This window comes from Neofelis nebulosa, chromosome 12 (assembly GCF_028018385.1).
Source record: "Neofelis nebulosa isolate mNeoNeb1 chromosome 12, mNeoNeb1.pri, whole genome shotgun sequence".
NCBI classification, from domain to species: domain Eukaryota; kingdom Metazoa; phylum Chordata; class Mammalia; order Carnivora; family Felidae; genus Neofelis; species Neofelis nebulosa.
In genome coordinates this window covers 61,611,328-61,630,369 of record NC_080793.1, presented here as the reverse complement: position 1 = coordinate 61,630,369, position 19,042 = coordinate 61,611,328, and the positions used below count along the sequence as shown (strand labels likewise).

Below are 19,042 nucleotides of genomic sequence, written 5' to 3'. Positions count from 1 at the left end.
GTGTTCAACTGCACTGAATGCCTCAGAGAATTCAGTCAGATAAAGTCAGAAAAGAACGCACAGAGCAACATGGAGGTAAACCTTGGAGAGGGCTATTGGCAGGGGAAGGCAATGAGGAGAAGGACGGAGAGATAATTGGTAGGAAATAGAGCCCTGAATGCAGACAACAAGTCTGACTGGTAAGGGAAGGAGTAGTGGCTAAAAAGATGAGTAATAGATGCTTTTAAAAATTGTGTGTGGTAAAATATCATCATGCATAATCAGCAAAGCAATCATTTTAGAAGAAAAATGACTTTCTGTTAATAATCTCAATCATACCTGCAGTGTATAGGTTATGGGACTTTTCATGCTACTTGTGGGTTAGAAAGGATAACCGAAAGTTATTCTTTTTTTTATGGGTGGTAAAGCTGAACCACAGAAAAGTTTCTCGAAGAAATAGACAAGGAATTGAAGTTTATCAATAAATATCTTCATTGATTTTTGTTTAATGCAGAAAAGTATGATGCACTGTGTTAAGAAAACAATTTTGCCATAATAGCCACATGTTGGAAAAGTCTAAAATTTTAAGGCTACTCGTATATTAATTTTGGTACATGTCCAATGGAAGATACTTCACACTCCAGTAACATCCTCAAGATACTGAAGTCAGTCTTCTGGATTGGTGCATTGAAGGCTGGACTAATACTGAGACCCAGGACCAGTCCGGTGTCCACTGGATCAATAATCCTGTCATCCTACAGCCTTGCACTGGAATAGTAAGGGTTTCCTTCCTCTTCAAACTTCTTAATGATTGGCTCTTTTAAAGCTGCTTCATCTGCACTGGAGAATTGTTTTCCTTCACGTGCTCTTTGGTCCTTTGCTACTGTGGCCAACACATTGGCTGCCTGCTCTCCTCCCATCACTGAGACATGAGTGTTTGGCCACAGGTAGAGGAATCTTGGGCTATATGCTCTGCCACACATCCCATAGTTTCCAGCCCCATAGGATTCCCCCAATGATGACAGTTATCTTAGGCACATTGGCACCGGCTACAGCAGCCACCATCTTGGCACCATCCTTGGCAATTCCTTCTGCCTCATAGTCTCTACCAACCTAAATCTGGTAATATTTTGAAGGAACAGCAGAGGAATATTCCTTTGGCAGCATAACTGGATGAAGTGAGCGCCTTTTTTGCAGATTCAGAAAAGAGAACTCCATTATTTCCGATGATACCTATAGGGTATCCAAATATTCTAGCAAATTCTGTAACTAATGTGTCTCCATATAAGGCTTTTGAATCTGCTTCCATCCATGATTCTAGCAATGACCTCTTGGATATCAAAGTTCCTCTTAAGGTTAGTGCCAACTATTCCATACAATTCATTAGCAGGAAGCAAAGGATCTTTAGAAGTCTCAATGGAAACATCCAATTTCTTCTGATAATTTAGATTCCTCACAATTTTCCTAGTTATGTGAAGGGCATGAGGATCATCCAAAGCATAGTAGTCAGTTACTCCAGACTTTCTGCAGTGCAGATTGGCACCTCCAAGATCCTCAGCTGAGACCTCTTCTTCAGTTGCGTCTTTAACCAACTAGGGTCCTCCCAAGAAAATGGTACGCTGCTTGCGTACAATGATGTTTTCATCAGCCATTGCAGGCACATAAGCACTACCTGCCATACAGGAGCACATGACCACCGCTATCTGTGCAATATTTTGAGAAGACATAATTGCCTGATTATAGAATATACGGCCAAAGTGATCTCGATCTGGAAATATTTCTGCTTGCCAATGTAAGTTTGCGCCTCCTGAATCAACCAAGTAGATGCAGGGGAGCCTGTTTTGCATTGCAATTTCTTGTGCCCACAAATGCTTCTTCACAGTCACGGGATAGTGGGTCCCTCCTTTGATGGTGGCATCATTGGCAACAATTATAATTCTACTCCTGATACTCTCCCAATGCCTGTAATGCCACTGGCACGCACCTCCTCATTAGCATATAACTGGTAACCTGCAAACTGGGATAATTCCAGAAATGGAGACGCTGGGACTATAAGACTGTCCACTCTTTATCTGGCTAAAGGTTTTCCTCTTGATATGCGGCATTCTCGGGCTTTCTCACTGCCTCCTAATCTTATTTTCTGTGCTTGTTCATGGAGCTGATTTACAAGTACTTTCATCTGTTCATAGTTTTCCTGGTAGATGGCAGAACCTGAGTCCGGCTGGGTACCCAGTGTGGCCACTGAGTCCCTGTAATAAGTGCGCGGGCCGGGGACAAGGGCGCAAGCGCACCTCTGCAGGGCTAACCTCAGGGAAGCCCACTTGACAGCCTGTCCGGAGGGAAGAACTAGCGCAACACAGCGGCCCGCAAAGGTTCAGAGTTGGCTATTTCCCAGCTGGCTTCCTTGATTCGGGATACAGCTCAGCTCACGTCCTTACAGACCAACCCGCCTGAAACACCGCAAAGTCTCAGGCCAGCCACAGTGTATGTCTCTTCATTTGTAACAATAATAACAACAAAAATAATGAGTTAACCCTAACTGGGCATTGTGCAAGCCTTCTTTTTTGTTTAAAAGTCATAGCAATCTGAGAAGTAGTCACTAGAATTATCCTCAGAAAGACTGTATAACTTACTCAAGGGCATCTAGCCATTGATGGGGGAAGGCAGGATTTTTGCCAAGGAAGTTTGGCCACAGTGCCATGCTTCTCACTGTTGCACCATACTAGTAGCATTGATGATAAATGAGCCTGTGGGGAAACAGCTTGTGGCAGACCAAATAATGGCCCCCCAAAGATCTCTATATCCTAATGCCTTAAACCTGTGAATGAATTACCTTACATGGCAAAAGGGACTTTACAATGGCAATTAAATTAAAGATATTGAGATGGGGAGATTACCTTGGATTATACAGATGGTCTTAAAATAATCACAAAGGTTTTTATAAGCTGGAGGCAGGAGGATCAGAGTAAGAAAAGGCTATGGATAACAGAAGCATATGTCAGAGTGATGAGCAGAGGGGCCATGAGTTGAGGAATAGAAGCAGTCTTGAGAAGCTGGAAAAAGCAAGGGAACAGATTTCTCTCCTAGAATCTCCAGGATAAATGAAGTCCTGTCAACGTATTTTGGATTTGTGACCTCCAGAGCTGTGAGATAATAAATTTACATTGTTTTAAAGCACTAAGTGGTAATTATTAGCAAATATTTAGTTTTGGCAATTTGTTACAGCAGTCATAGGAACTAATACACAGCTGATGTAACCTGATGATAGTTACACCCTGCCCTTGTTAGGAAGATACCTACACAAGGCCTCAAATCTGCTTAACTGCTCCATAGACCTTACTCTGGAGTGAAATGCCCTGTTGGTTTTGAGGTTTGGATTTGCTTGCTGCTTTATTTATCAGTACATAAATACATGCCATTTCAGAAAGTGGATGCCATTCCCCAGCATATTCACAGCAATCAAAATAGCAAACAGACTGAAAATTGCCATAATAGCGCTTATTCTTGTCCTCACTTTGACTTATAAAATGACATGCTTACAAGATTTGTAAAAATCTCAGTTTTGCTTTGCTCCCTCCCTTTTTTCTAGATCTTTCTTTTCCCTCTCTGCTAAGAAATTTAGCCTCTTAGCATAAGGTTTCCTTACACTGACATATATTGTGAGCTTTGTTTTTCTTTTTTTTTAAGTGAGCATATTTTTCTCTTTTAATTATTTTTATGACATGTGTTGGGTTAGTAACAAAAGGGAGCTTTGAAATGGAAAACATAAACATGAGGAATGCAGAGTCTAAATTAATTTCCCCTCTGACTTAGGGGAAACCATTGTTGGTCTCTATTTGAGTATATCAAAATTATGTGGTAAAGAAAGCAGGATTATTTTAAACTTTAAAAAGAAGAGAAGGACATTAATATCCTTTGGATACTTACTATATGTCTAATGCCTTATGCATGCCATCATATTTACTTCTAATAATTTGTAAAGGTTAGGTATTTTCCCCATATTTTGGATGTGGAAGAGCAAAATAATTTACACAAAATGTCACAGATTTGAAAGAGAAGAGCCAGATATTACATGAGGCCTAGACTATTATAAACCCCACAAAGAATGGTTTTCCTTTCTGTGCTGCCTCCAAGGCAAAGAGTGCATTTTCCCTCATGGGTCACCATCAAGTGGCTTTCAGAGAATTTCCTGATACCTGGGAGCAGATGTACAACTATGGGTCCTACTTCTTCTGTTCATGCCATTTTCCTCCTACTTGGAAGTTTCCTGTCTGCCTTCAGTATCCCCTCCACTTCAAAGCCATCCTCCTGTTCTCTGAGTTCCTCATTGATTCAAATCCTTGCTTTCATTCTTTCTTTTCATGAGCTTGTAATGTTTGATAGAGACAGAATGTTTGGCAGAGAAGGCCTTTGCAATATTACTATGGCAAACCTAGTCTATCCACAACACACTTCACCCCAAAATATCATGGTCTCCCATATACTTGGAAAACTGGATTGTTCCCTTGGCGATTAATTTCAAATGCTGGTGTCTGTTACAAATAAATCTGCTAAAGATGACACTTTTGTAATGTTATCTGATATAGGTAATATACAAAGAGGCAGAATATAAATTTGGATAATCAAGTATAAGGGGAGAGAAACAGAATAGTGGGATGAAGAAAGATCATAAATAGGCACCTTGGAAAAAGAAAAGCTTCCATGATTTTATGTTAAGCAAAGCTAGGTAAGTTAAGACTGAGACACTTGGAATTGTGGCAAATAGTTCCTTGACAAGCATGGGGTTTTACATTTCCACTGCGTTTGCTGGTGTAGGCCTCAGTGTTGCTTAAAACCAAAATACGATCCTGCTGAAGACAGGAAAAAGAACATTTGGTGGACAATAGCCTGCCTCAGCATACTGTCTGTTTCCTTTTTTGTCCTCCCACATCCCCCTGATTCATGTTCTGCTATAACCTGAGCTCCTGCAGACTGAACCTATGGGGCACATCATCCAGGCTCCTTTGAACTCTCTTCTCATTGGGTTCAGCCATTGAAGGCACCAGCAGGAGATTTTAGCTTTGGAGGGCAAAGAAGTTGGGGCATTTCTTTCTTGCTGCTTCCTGTTCCATGCTATGGTTCTGGTAAGGTCTATACCTTTTCATTACTATAGATACTATAGATAGGGACCGATATATGAAGTCTCACTGGACTTCAGTAACACACTTTTCTTCCTTTGCCCCATCATATGTAGGAGCAATAATGACTCTCCACTCTTGCTAACTTCTGGGTGCCTCAACCTCTTCACTGGTCAGTTTAAGTCACCCACTCTTAATATGAATAGTCCCCTCATCAAAACCTCTTCAACTCAACCATCTGTGTATAAGTCTATTTCCTGATGTTACCCTAACTGAGGACAATTTCCTTTTCATGACCTCCTGAATAGAGAGCTTCTCTGAAACCATGATTATTTCATTTTTCATTTTGTTCCAGTACCAGAGTCACCCATGTTTTTAAATCTCAAGATCATTTGTTTACTTGTTTTCCTTCGTATATAGGGAAATAATCTCACCTGTTTCACAGGGGAAAATAAAGTAAAGTAGTACCTCCTTAAAAGTAGCATGGGTTTGTTCCTTTGGAAGATCAAATTAGTGCCTCCCTAGAAATAAAATCCACTGTTGAAACAAGACCCCACTCTATTTCCTTAGTGTAAAATCTGACAAGGTTTTCCTTATCATAGAACATTGGAGTCACAATGGGGTTCCACTGTGCTTGTTTCTGAACCCTATAGTGTCACTTTATGGGTGCACAATATCTATGTCCCTATATGTTCTAGACATTTTTAGAAAATTTAACATAGCTATCTGCAATAAAATGTTATGAAGAGTTGGAGTCTTACCTCAACCAGGCAAAAGCCTGATTAAAAAGATCTTGTGCTGGCCCTGAAGGTCAGTATTTATAGCACTATATTATTTATAAATAATGTGAGAATTATTATAGCAATAAAAGTTGGTGTTCCAAAGAATGGGCATATTAGGGATGGCTAAATTATGGTGACATTGAGACCATAGGTCACATCTGAAGCTTCCTTTCATACCAGTGGAAAATTACTACCAATTTGACTGCAAAGCTATAGGAAAGTCTTGAAAGACATAGAGAGCAGTGGGAAAATTTCTATACATTTAACTAGGGGGAGAAATGAGGAAGACTAGGTGGATCCAAGGAGGCTGGAAGACTTGAATGATCTAGCATTCTTGCTCAGTCTCAACGTTTCTGCCTAACTTTTTTTTTCCTCTGAATCTGACTAAAGTCCTGCTTTCAAATAGAAATATGCAGCTGAAGAAACTCCTGCGAGAGGATGAGATTGGATACTGTGTCTTCCACTCTCTCAAAAGAGAACGTGTCAGGTTAATCACAAATCATGAATCAGACCTTAATCCTCAAGCCCCTCCACCCCTCCCATAAAAGATCAGACAACCCTGTAGTTCCCTGTTCAAACCACTGCATGGCCAAGGCTCAGACAATTGACAAATTTAAGAGACAGCTATAGGAAAGTCTCATTCTCTTGAAGGAAAGTTTTAGAACTCAGAATTGTTGGAGCACTCTCAGGAACTATCCCTATGGAGATAGGGTCCACTTGATTGCCGGTGAACACAATCTTATCACAAGACCTGTGACTTTTTTTTTAAATTAACACTCATTTTGAAAGACTGTATTCTATATGATGTCCCTACCTCACCCCTTCTCTGATTTAAATGCCTCTTAAACTGGAAGATCAGTTTTCATTCAAAAGCTGAGTTAACAGGTGTTTATTACTCTAGGAATCAATCCAGTTTTAAAAGTTCAAGTACACTTCTGGCTAATTCTGAAACATTTGAGATGGGAAAGAGCTCAGAAAATGATTTTCAAAACCAGTCATCTAATCATACATACTGTTTCTGGCTATGGGCAAGAAATTGATTTAGTGAAGAAAAACTATTCTGTGGCATTTGTAATATAAGAACTACCAGGAGAGTCTCACTCTACTGGAAGATCTCTTTGTCCAAAAAGTATCAGAGATGCAAGTATCCTTTGATAGACTGCCATCTCTCTCTCTTTTTGTTTTGTTTTCCCTGTGTTTTAGCACTTTAAGTGTTTACTTTTTTTCCTTGGGGTTTGTTTCATATAGCATAAAATTTGTGTAAATATTTTTTTCTTTCTTTAGAGAAAATTCATTCTTCTGGAGGTCTGTTAAAGTTCTTAGGCAACCTTCAAACTACTAATTATGTAGAGATTATACTGGGAAGGAAGCAGATTCTATTCAAGGGTGATTACCATGTAATCCAGACAGCATAAATAGTAATGTACTTAGTGCAGAAGAGTTTGCAAAATGCACAACCATTTTTTGGCTATGTGGCCTGGGGAAAAAAGAAGAACCCACACACTTGTGATTTATGATTCCTTCATTTCTGTTAGGAGCTATCTTATTTACATTTCTAATCTTTTCCTTATGAGAATAAAAATAATCTTTGGTATGGCATGTTTCTTCTTCCCTTGACATTCTGCATCCTTGGGTCAGTGTTGGACTGCTTAACCCTGGAGTTTGTAGGACAGCATTGTGGAAGTAGAAGAAAAGCCACTAGATTTAGTTGGCTGGAAGGCAAGTTTTACCATGTATTTCTATAATCTGTATTCCTATATTATTTTCAGTTCCTGCCACACAAACTTTTGCACTTTGGAAAAACATAAAGATCTAGTTTTCCAGATTCAAGATTTAAGATTTCATGTTTGAAAATTCACTATGTACTTTCCTGTGGTTTCAAATTCCTCTACTCTTAAATTAATAGTGGATTGAAAGATACTAACAAAAGGTGTTTAAAAATTGACATTTAATTGAGACTTTCCCCCAAATGGAACCTGAAGAATTCCAAGGCACTTCCAAAGAGAAAGTTGGCATGTGTCTCAAATACAGACCAAATTTTATGAATTTGCCAATCTTAAGTATTATAAATAGTCTCTTCCATCTCACTTAATTAGGGAGGATAAAATATGTCTTCTATTATTCTTCATTGTGGTGACATTTAGTTGATCTTGAATGTATGGATTATTTCTCCAGTTGCTTCATATGTTTATTAACCACATGAACCATATCATTTAATATTTTGTCTCCACCCCAACACTGCACACATATTCTTATGTACTCAAAACTGACACAAACCTCTGAAGCTAAAGTTCATTGTAATAATTCTGCAAAAGCATCATCAGTCAGAATAGACTAGAATATGCTGCAGCAACAACAAATGAAAATATCATCAACTTATAGCACCCTGGGATTCAAGCAAATACAGCATTCTCTAGATGGCATAGTGCTTATATCATGGCAGAAAATGAGAGATATTGAACCACGTGTGGGGTCTTAAAGCTGCTGCTTTGAGGGGACATGCATTGCTTTTGCCCACATTTCATTGCTCAAAGTCTTATGGCCACTCACTGAAGAGAGGAGAAGTGAAATACTGGGCAAACAATAACATAATCTCCACAGGAGACATAGGGGTTAGAAAGAAGACATATTGGAGCAATGTTTAGTCTGCATATCCTTCCAGCCTTAGGCCAAGCACTTAACAGCCATTATTCACCACTTGCCTGTCTCTCCTAACCTTGGGTATGATTAAATTAATTGGTTAAGGAAAGCTGGTATGTATTTCATGTGATTAATGCCTTGGAAAACAATTGCCATAGATTGCATTGATTTGTTTCATTTTACATACTTGAAATTAGAGGCTTATGAAGTCTACATGCAAATTTATGCAAAGTGGAATGCAAATTCATATTGTGAGCTATGAGTCCTGGCACTCCCCCCTCCCCCTAGAAAAAGAACTGCACCATTGAATATGCATGTGCTGCATATGGTGCTGCTCTTTTCAAATACCGACTCAGAGCCAGCAGCCAAATAAATCCCAGTGACATCGACTGAGCTACAAACAAAAGTTTAAAGTCATTTAAGAACAAAAATTGAGCTCCAAAGTCTCAATATTTTTAGGGTCAATATCTTCAAACAAGATTTGAGTTAACAAATGCACTATTCCCTGGACTGAGCTCTGTGTAGATGGGCAGAGGCATATTGTTGAACAAAAGAGGTACTGGCGGAACCCATCCTAGAATTTCATTCTCTTGATTACTTGCTTCTGGTGATCACTTGGCTGACTGGATCAAATAAATCTTCATTGCCACGAGCCAGTGCCCATGTGTGCTGACAATATTTCTCCCTCATTTGTACCCATCAGTGGGGGATTCTGGTTCCAAGATTCAGACAGGGAGTGATTATTAAGATAGTCTCAAAGAGAGGAACAAATTTTGCACCTGAGTGCTTTCAAGTCAGGCATAGGGGAAAAATTAACCACTTGTAGGAATCCCAATTAGAAACAATATTTTGATTGGCCTGCAGGTGGTACTCAGATGATTCTTTGGAGCTCATTCTGTTCTTGTGAGACCCCCAATTTTGCTTTGATACTAAATACATGTAAAATATTTTTGGTAAATGTTTATAAATAAACTGATAAGGGGCACAGTCTCAAGAGGGTTCTTCTAATTTGATGCTAATGAATTCAGTTATTTAGTTATTCATCCATTTATCAAATACTATTTTGGTTACTCTCCAAGTACCAGGCAGGGACCTGGGGGTACAAGAATGAATGACAAGCATCCCCTGTCCTTGAGGAGTACCAACCAACCTACTGAGCTACCTGAAGCTTTTCATAGTGTCAAGGACACTGTCTTTGGGTGGCTTTTAAAACTAAAGGCATATGAATCACATTAAGAAATATACTAGGTGGGAGGAAGAAGCAATGATAATTTTTTCATGTGATGTTTATGGAACAATCCTCCATTACAGCAACTGTTTTTATAAAAATCTATTCAGGAAAATATTTCTCAGCCACAGTTTAGGTTTCAAACAATATTTAGTACAACAAAATTTCAGTACAATAAATGTGTTTCAAATGTCCCCTGGAGTTTGTCATAATAGGATTTGATCTATGAGTTTAAAAAATATGCCCAGTGGTTTAGATATTTTACTTATAAATAATTTCCCAGAGAGAATGGGAAAGGGAAATATAAGCTATGTTGGAAGCATAAAATGACCTAGGGGCTAAGGGACGTACATCTTCTCTATTTACCTTTGGACTGTGGCTTTAAGACAATCATTCAAGGGGCTCCTGGGTGGCTCAGTCAGTTAAACAACCGACCTTGACTCAGGTCATGATCTCATGGTTTCTGAGTTCGAGTCCCCGGTTGGGCTCTATGCTGACACCTCTGAGCCTGGAGCCTGCTTCAGATTCTGTGTCTCCCTCTCTATCTGTCCCTCTCCCACTCATTCTCTGTTTCTCTCTGTCTCAGAAATAAATTTAAAAAAAAACATTAATTTTTTTTTTAAAAGACAATCATTCAAAATTGGCATACCAGTGACAAATGTGGCACAGTACCCCACAGAGATCAATTCAGGAGTGCAAGTTAAGTCATATAAGCTGAGAGGAAGTCTGATGAAAGAAACAATCAAAAGATGGCTATTTTTTTTTAAGTTTATTTATTTTGAGAGAGTGAGGGATGGGGAAGGAGTAGCAGAGAGAGGGAGAGAGAGAGAGAGAGAGAGAGAGAGAGAATCCCAAGCAGGCTCCACGCTGTCAGCACAGATCCTGACATGTGGCTTGATCCCACAAACCTGTGAGATCATGACCGGAGCCAAAAACCAAGATTTGGACACCAAATAGACTGAGAGAACCAGGTGCCCCAAAGGATGGCTATTATTAACAAAAGGAATAATAATCATTATAATGGCACCAAGTCATAATGTTTAAATATACAGTAAGTACTGAGATAAGAGCATTTATTTGTTACATCAACTCAATATGTTCATTTTATAGGTTATGACACTGAGGCTCAGACAGGTATATAAAGCCTGGTATTCAGTTTGGATCCACATCCTCTTTTTTCCCCAGGTGTTAAACCTCTTCCTGAGGAGATCTTCTCTCCTTCAGCTGAGAGCCAGGGAAGCTGTCAGAATAGGAAAGTACACATTAGCTTAACCTCAGTGAAGGGCAGTTTATAGAAGTCTGCTCATATGTGGGCTATTCAATGAGCTCACCTAATCCAATCAAAGGACCAAAAAGACTACTTCTTCTTTTATTCTTTTTACTAGAAAAAAATCATGGAAGCAGGAGAATTGAAGTGACCCCTTTCTGGTTTCCCACATCTTAGCATGTTTCAAGTTTGTGGTTACCACATATAGTAGGTTGAACTGTACAAGTTCTAACTCCAGTACCTGTGACTGTGGTCTTATTTGGAGACAGAATTGTTTATATAGTTAACTAAGATGGGTTCATGCTGGATTAGAGTGAGCCCTAAATCCAATGACTGGAACTTTTATAAAAGAAAGAAGATGGAGATTTGGACATAGGGACAGACTATATGAAGATGGAGTCAGGGATTATTAGTGATGCAAGATATCAGCTACAGAATACCAAGGATTGCTGACAAAAACCAGAAACTAGGAGACAGTCAAGGAAGGATGCTTCTCTAGAACATTCAGAAGAAGCACAGACCTACTGACACCTTGATTTTGGATTTCTACCCTCAGACCTAGGAGAGAATAAATTTCTATTGGTTTAAACTACTTGGTTTGTGGTATTTGTTATGGTAGCCCTTGGGAAGATAATCTACCACATTTCTTGTCCCTCTCCATTATATCCTCTGTATAGCCACCAGACTTTCAGACTTTTGTCTCTATCACTTGAACTGTTGTGGTGGGATTTTCTCTGCTGTGGCTGCAAAGTATTCTTTCCTTTTGCAGTGTATCCTTCCCACCACTGCCAAAATCATTTTTCAGAAATCCAGGTCCAACTATGCCATACCTCTACTGTTCCAAGTTTTCAGTCATCCCTCAACATTTGACATGCCCATCTGTGGACTCAAAACTCCCCATGAGAAGGGTCTAACTCACCTGCACATTATTGTGGTCTCCCATGTCTTTGTCATCTCAGTCCTATGAATCGATGGTTAATACTCACAGTTACTATTATTTCTTAAATATGAATTCAGCCCAAATGGAAGTTTTGCATGCTCTTTCTTTTAATGTTTTATTTATTTTTGAGACAGAGAGAGACAGAGCATGAATGGGGGAGGGGCAGAGAGAGAGGGAGACACAGAATCGGAAGCAGGCTCCAGGCTCTGAGCCATCAGCCCACAGCCCCACGCGGGGCTTAAACTCACCGACCGCGAGATCATGACCTGCGCTGAAGTCGGACGCTTAACCGACTGAGCCACCCAGCCGCCCCTTGCATGCTGTTTCTATGCCTCTCATTTTTCTTCCTTTGTTACTTTCCCATATTTACATACTACAATCTTGCTGAAGATGTCACCGTCTCCTTCTCTTTCAACTCTGAGGCCCATGGTTGTCCTTCCTGCTTCACAAATGCTATTTCCTCATAGCCTTTCCCAGTTGTACTAATTTGGTGGTCCCTTCCCACTAATGACACTCTCATAATTTCCCCCTCCATTAATAATAATTAAAATTTACTGAATTCTTCCCATGTACCAACCACTGTGCTAAGAACTTAACTTACATAGATTATTACACTTCATCCTCACAACAATCCTACTTGTTAATTTTACAGGAAAAAGAATTAAGGTTAGAATTAGTAAGTGTCTTAGTGGAGATCACATCTTGCTGTAGTTGGCTTAATCTCTGGGCTACTGAAATGTCAGTCCCATGCTGCTCATTATTACATAATACCACCTCTGTGATAGCTTTCTTGCTCTTTAGTTATTGTGATATTTTGGCTCTTCTTGTCTCATATTCTCTACTAAATTTTCAGCCCCTTAAGAGTGGGGTCTACATCTAATTTATGTAGATGTATCAAGCCTCTACAGGGCTTGATGTAGTGTGGAAGACTCTGGATTAGGAGGTAAGACATATCAGTTTTAGATGAAACTCTGCCATGAAGCAATGGTATGACTTTGACCAATCATATCACCTCTGTAGATATCTCTGTGGGCCACTCTGCAAGATTCAATAATTATCATGGCTCAGAGCTTGGGCTGTATTAGGAGAGCAATATACATTGATTTAACTTAATTAAGAGCATGTCTAGTCATGAATGAGACCTTTAGAAAAACTTCAAGGCAAGAGCCCTTGGATGAAATGCTCATTTGACTAATTGTTCTTTTGTCTAAAAACATTGCTTAAAGCTTAAACTGAACACTTTCATGAAAGATCCCCTTAAAACAGAGATGAATTATTTGCCAAAGGCAAGCCTGCTTAGTTTTTTCTATTGTCACCTTAAATCAGATGGATTTTCTATTTGTAACAAGTCTTAATTTATTAAACAGCTCGCAACATACAATGTAAGGCATAATATTTAGTAGTAGATTTTAAAGCCATTTTTAAAGCATCTAGGGTAGTATCAAGATGTTTAAAGATAATATTTAAATTGAAACATTAAAAACAAAAAGATTTCTCAGCTCTTCAACCATCAAAACATTTGGCATCGCTTTCTTTCCTAGGCCCCAAATAGCCATGTAATCATCGCTCTGTGTTTTACATGCAATTCTACAGCTAAGTACATCATTATTTAGACTCCACAGATTATATGGTAATCATGGATTTACTGTAAACCCAATTTAATTTCTACAGAATTACTGACTTTAAGGTTGCAAAACAATATTGTTTACAAGGCAGTATAATAGCACTCAGAATGAATGCTGATTAGAACTAATAAACAAAGGAATGCATAGCTTTCAGGACTAAGCCTAAATAGTTATAGTGATCGATATGGCAATCAACACTTTTTAAGAGCATACCTGTTGAGCACCTGCTATGCAGTCTCTGTACAATTTTACTAAGGATATGGACAAGAAGCAAAGAGTATTTCATTATAAAATTCAAGAATAATCTTTATAATTGGTCAGCTCATTGTCTATTCGCTCGTTCTAACTAATGACACTGATCCTGTGCTTGAGTTCTTGGTTGGGTTAGTATTTGAAGAATTTCCTTAAAACCTAAATGTTGCATGTTTAATCCATTACACCCTAACCTTTCTCTCACTATTATTTGCCTATGACCAAATAAATGTGTCTGAATTTAGATGCACAGGTGGGAACATGAATGAATAAATTAATACTCGTCAACTCAACAAACTTTGGGATGTATTGGACAGGAGTAAGGATATGGTTTAAAGTTAGTGGTGTTTATTGGTCATAATCTCTGGTGCATAAATTTTAATTGTTGCACAGAGATGAAAATTAGCTTAAGCAAAAGTCAACCTGTGTTGGCCTTATTTGAGGGTGGGGTAGAAAACATGTGGGGAGGATCCATGCAAACTATAGGCCAAATAAAACTTTAGCAGACTTTTGAGAAATCCAGATTGCAACCTAAAGAAGAAAGGTAGTAGGTCTCAAAAGAAGGTGGTGGGGGGAGGGCAGGGGTACATTCTATAATTTTTCTAATATTTCCTATGATAGGAGTTATATTTGAAAGTATCAAGCTACTAGGAAATGCTGAGACTTTTTAAATTTAATAAGGATTGCATATGGTAAAAAGAAGTTACAAACTGGTCAGAAATGGAAGGGAAGAGGATAAATTAGATCTTTTTTGGAAACAAGTGCCCCCTCAAGCCTTTTCACTCATCAGGCTAAAATATCCCTAGAAATCAATGGCAACAATCCAGCTGCATTTGAGATAGTGAATCAATTCTAAGCCAAAACATCCTTGAGTATGGGTATTCTATTTTTTTTCATTCATTTACTCAACCAATATATAATGAGCTTCTACCACATATCAAGCGCTCTGCTAGACACTGGGGATTTAAAAATCAAAAGACAGATGTGATTCCTTCAGTCTTCAGCCTCATGGAGAAGACAGATATCCATTGAGTTATCTGAAAGAAAAATTATAAATGTTGCTTTAGTCAAATTCTTTTAGTTATAAGAGACCAAACAAAACAAAACCCCAAAACCTTGGCTAAATTAGAGAATGATTTGTTCACAGATCAAAATGGCCCAATCTGTTGGTCATGGCTAAAAGCAGAGGGTTTAGAGTATATATTCTGACTTGATCTCATTCTTTCCATTATTCTTCTGTAATGGTTTCCAACTCAGACAGACTTGCTCCTTGTGTTGACAGAATGGCTGCTAGTAGCTCCATTCATGGCTTTTATCTTCTTAGTGTCCTTATAAAAAAAAAAAAAAGTCTTATTTCTTTCCCTGCAGTTCCACAGAAATCTTGAACCTAATTTGTGTTGTTCAAGATTGGTTCAGTTGCTCATTCCTGAATCAATCATTGTATCTAACAGGATGCATATGTTTATTGGCTCAGGCCAAGGCTCACCTTGCACTAGGGCAGGGTAAACTCCAATCAAATCATATGAAATGAGAAAAGAAAGGATGATTTCATAAGGAAAATTTGGATGAAGTCCTAGGCAGGCAAAAATGATGGACATCTACCACAAATCTTATGATGGCAAAAAAAAAAAACAAAAACAAACAAACAAAAAAAAAAACATAGGTCATTCTCCATGCTCTCTCCTCTTTCTCATACGAAGCATCTTTTCAAATATGGTTATATTAAAATAATTTTAAAAGGTATTTTGAGCACCTCTTATAGTGTGTAGTGGTTAAATTTATGTGTCAACTTGGCTGGGCTAAAGGTTACCCAGACAACTGGTAAAACATTATTTTTGGGTGTGTATGTGAGACTGTTTCTGGAAGAGATTAGCATTTGAATCAGAAGACCAAGAAAAGAAGATGGTCCTCCTCTGGAGGAGGTTACTGAGAGGACTTGACAGCTGCACCTGCACCTGGGCAATTGGAGGTCCTCATCCCTCCCCAGTTCTCGAAATGTGCATTCTGCTTGTCTTCCCTGCACCAGAAACTGCCTTAAGGACTGCACCAGAGCTGTCCTGAGTGAGTACCATGTTGTTGACACCATGTGGACAGTGTATGTGAGTAAACCCAGTTAAGCCCTCTATTTAACTTTTAATATTCTGGCATGTGGGTGCAGAGATCTACTCATCTTGAAGTTGCTCCAGTAAGTTCCCTCTCTGGCTTGTTAAAACTGCTACCTACCAATCTGGAGTGGCCTGCCTCTTTATTCATCTCCTTGCCCTCCATGCAGCAGGGCTAATTTGTAAATTAATACCCTCACTAATATGGATGAGCATCATCAAATCTGTTGAGGACCTGAATAGTACAAAAATAAAGAAGAAGGGCAAATTTATTCTCTGCTTGGGTTGGGGTGCACACCTTTTCTTGCCTTGGGACATCAGTGCTCCTTGTTCTCAGGTCCTCAGATATGGACCAGGACTTTGTACACCATCGATTTCTGGTTCTCATGCTTTTGAATTTGAATTAGAATTATACCACTGGCCTTCCTTGACCTTCAGCTTACAGACAGCAGATCATGGGATTTCTCAGCCCCTGCAATAATTGAGCCAGTCCTTCATACTAAACCTCTTTCTAGTTATTAATGTATACTCTACTCATTCTGTTTCTCTGGAGAACCCTGACTAATATACAAAATATTATTTTTTAGTTTATTACCCAAGAAATAAGAGCCAAGGATCTTGGTGTCTATTTTAAACATTAAATATGCTCAACTAAACAATCTAAGAAGTTCCAATATATGTATAACATGATACATTAGAATTTAAATGTTTAAGTGCTAAGTAAGGCATGAAGACATTATGGTCTACTATAATAATTAAAAAAGGCAACTTCTATTTGTCCTGTATTTTGTGTTTTAAAAGCATTTTTTGTGTTCTTTCTCAGTTGATTTTAAAATCATCCTTGTCAGTTTGTCGGGGAATATATTTTCATGACCCACATTTTCCACAGGAGACAATGGAGACAGGAAGGGGCACCAAATTCCAAAATAGAGGTTAACAGATGAGAGGGGTATTTCAGTCCTGGATGTAACTTTTCCTCTGGTCTCAGGTGGGTCTATTCTCAGAAGTTCCTTACAGTGGAAGTTCCTGGGTAATCACAAGCACAAGCCAAAGTGGCCTGTCATAAAAAGGCTCTTCTTTTTTACTTTTGAAAGCCCACATTCTAGCTAGCTATGTGCAGTTTTTTCTATTCCATAATATAACTGTACTTCTTTTAGTGCTAAAGACTTTTTGCCTCTGTCTTTGAGTAACACTGACCCTAGCTTATTCTGTGACTGTGAGTATCCCCATCACACTTCTGACCATGGGCCCATCACCTGAATTCATAGAGCACAGCACAAGGTTGCAGGGATATGGAGACCTGAGATGTGATTCCTGAAACTGTCATTTTAAGGCTTGAGGAATTCTCTCTTTAGGGGACAGAGAGTGTTGGGTCACAAAGTAACACTCTTCTTTGTGAACAACAGTGACAAGAGAATTATTCAAGTCTTCCCCACCTCAAAAATTCCTTGAAAAAGAAGCATAGCCTCAGTGAGAAAAAAAAAAAAATATATATATATATATATTTGGCAAGTTTCAGATATTATGCACAGAAAACCCATGTGCTTCTTTGTGTGATCACGTGTTGAGTCCCTTTCACAAAGATATGAATCATACAGAATGGTTCTACAGGTCTTAAGTTTGCTAAAAACAAACACAATTTCATACCTTTCCAAAATACTTTATTGTTTAGCATCTTCCATGACTTTGTATTCACTAAGTACCTTACAGTTTATTCCTTAATCATCACAGAATCCTTGAAACAGTTTGGCCTGATATATTGCTGTTTTATTCTTTTTATGGATGGGGAACCTAAAGGGAAATCATGTTCAAAGTTACACACAAGGACCAAAGTTAGAACCCATAAGTCTTAATTACAAATATATTCCAATGAGTCTGGCTTCCTCTCTGCATTTAACCTTGGGTCATTTCATAACCTCTTTAAGTCAAGTGAGAAAAAAAAAAATGTCTGTGTCTGATTTTGCCCACTCTTTATTCTGACCTTGTCACTTAGTAGTCTGGTGATGAAGTCATGTCACTGAACTTGGACAAGCTTCAGTTTTCTCACTTGTTAAAAGGGGAAATTAAGCCATGTTTTGGGTTGTGATTACTTACAACAAATGTAACAAATGGTAATTGTTGCCATTAAGAATCTTCCCACTCTTCATTCAGCTATTTCTAATCAACATAATTTATCCAATTTTCTCATTTTACTCTGTATTGCTGTTGATGATAACCCCCTCGAGGACACAGGCTTCCCCTTATAAATTGCTTCAAAGAGTGGTTCTCAACCTTAACTGAACCTTAGAGTCAGCTGGGCAGCCTTCTGAAATTATCCACTCCTTTCTTTCACTCCAGAGCTATTAAAGAAAAATAAATAAGGGGTGGGTCTCAAGCATCATACTTTTTAAAATCTCCCCAGATGACTCTACTGTGCAAGCCAGGTTGAAAAATCTCTGCTTTATAGACATGCCTGTCATTCCTACCACCTACTTGTAAAGCCATAGCTCTCTCAATATCCAAGATGTGAGTCTTCAGCAGTTCTGGACCTATTAAAAGATAAATAAATCCATAAATTAAGACATATACACTAAGTATAACTCCTGTCAAAGATTAAAAAAAAATACTAAACACCCCTGGAATTAGCTCAAGAACCAGAAGGAATGGAAGCCATCCTGAGGACTTGTTTAAACTGAATCTTTGCCACATAGATTCCTCTAGATCTCAAGATTTCCTTATTTGCAATGCTTTTCCAGTAAATAAGATTCTACCATTAAGAGGTGTTTTTAAATTAACAACAACAACAAAAAAAATCTATACCCTAAAAAAAATATATGAATGATTTAAGATGGGCTTATGAAAGGGACAGAGAGTGATCTTACATGGGGTAGGGCTGCCTGGAGCCTCAGGCATGCTGGATACCCCCTCCTCCACCACACCTTTCTGAGGTGGAGACTGGCCTGCCACCCCAGTGGGTCTGGAAAGCAGAGCATTGAGCCAAACAGGATTATTCTTAAGAGTTCAGGTAATTGGCCTTGGGGGTTTTAGACTTACTTGGGATCCATTACCCCTTCCTTCTATTCTACTTCTCTCTTTTGGAATGGGAATGTCCTGTGCCTGTCTCAACACTG

The 19,042-nt window shown here is 38.7% G+C and overlaps 1 long non-coding RNA gene and 1 pseudogene across 1 annotated transcript; both read right to left on the bottom strand.

The window, feature by feature from the left end:
• Positions 1 to 529: 529 nt before the first annotated feature.
• LOC131490764 (methylcrotonoyl-CoA carboxylase beta chain, mitochondrial-like) lies at positions 530 to 3,469 on the bottom strand (annotated as a pseudogene).
• A 7,119-nt stretch (positions 3,470 to 10,588) lies between these two features.
• Positions 10,589 to 18,669, bottom strand: LOC131491894 (uncharacterized). Its single transcript, XR_009251710.1, has 3 exons — positions 18,405 to 18,669; positions 11,933 to 14,867; positions 10,589 to 10,986 (listed from the first exon to the last, which is right to left on the bottom strand). It is a non-coding gene; the product is annotated as an uncharacterized LOC131491894 (long non-coding RNA).
• Between the last annotated feature and the right edge of the window lie 373 nt (positions 18,670 to 19,042).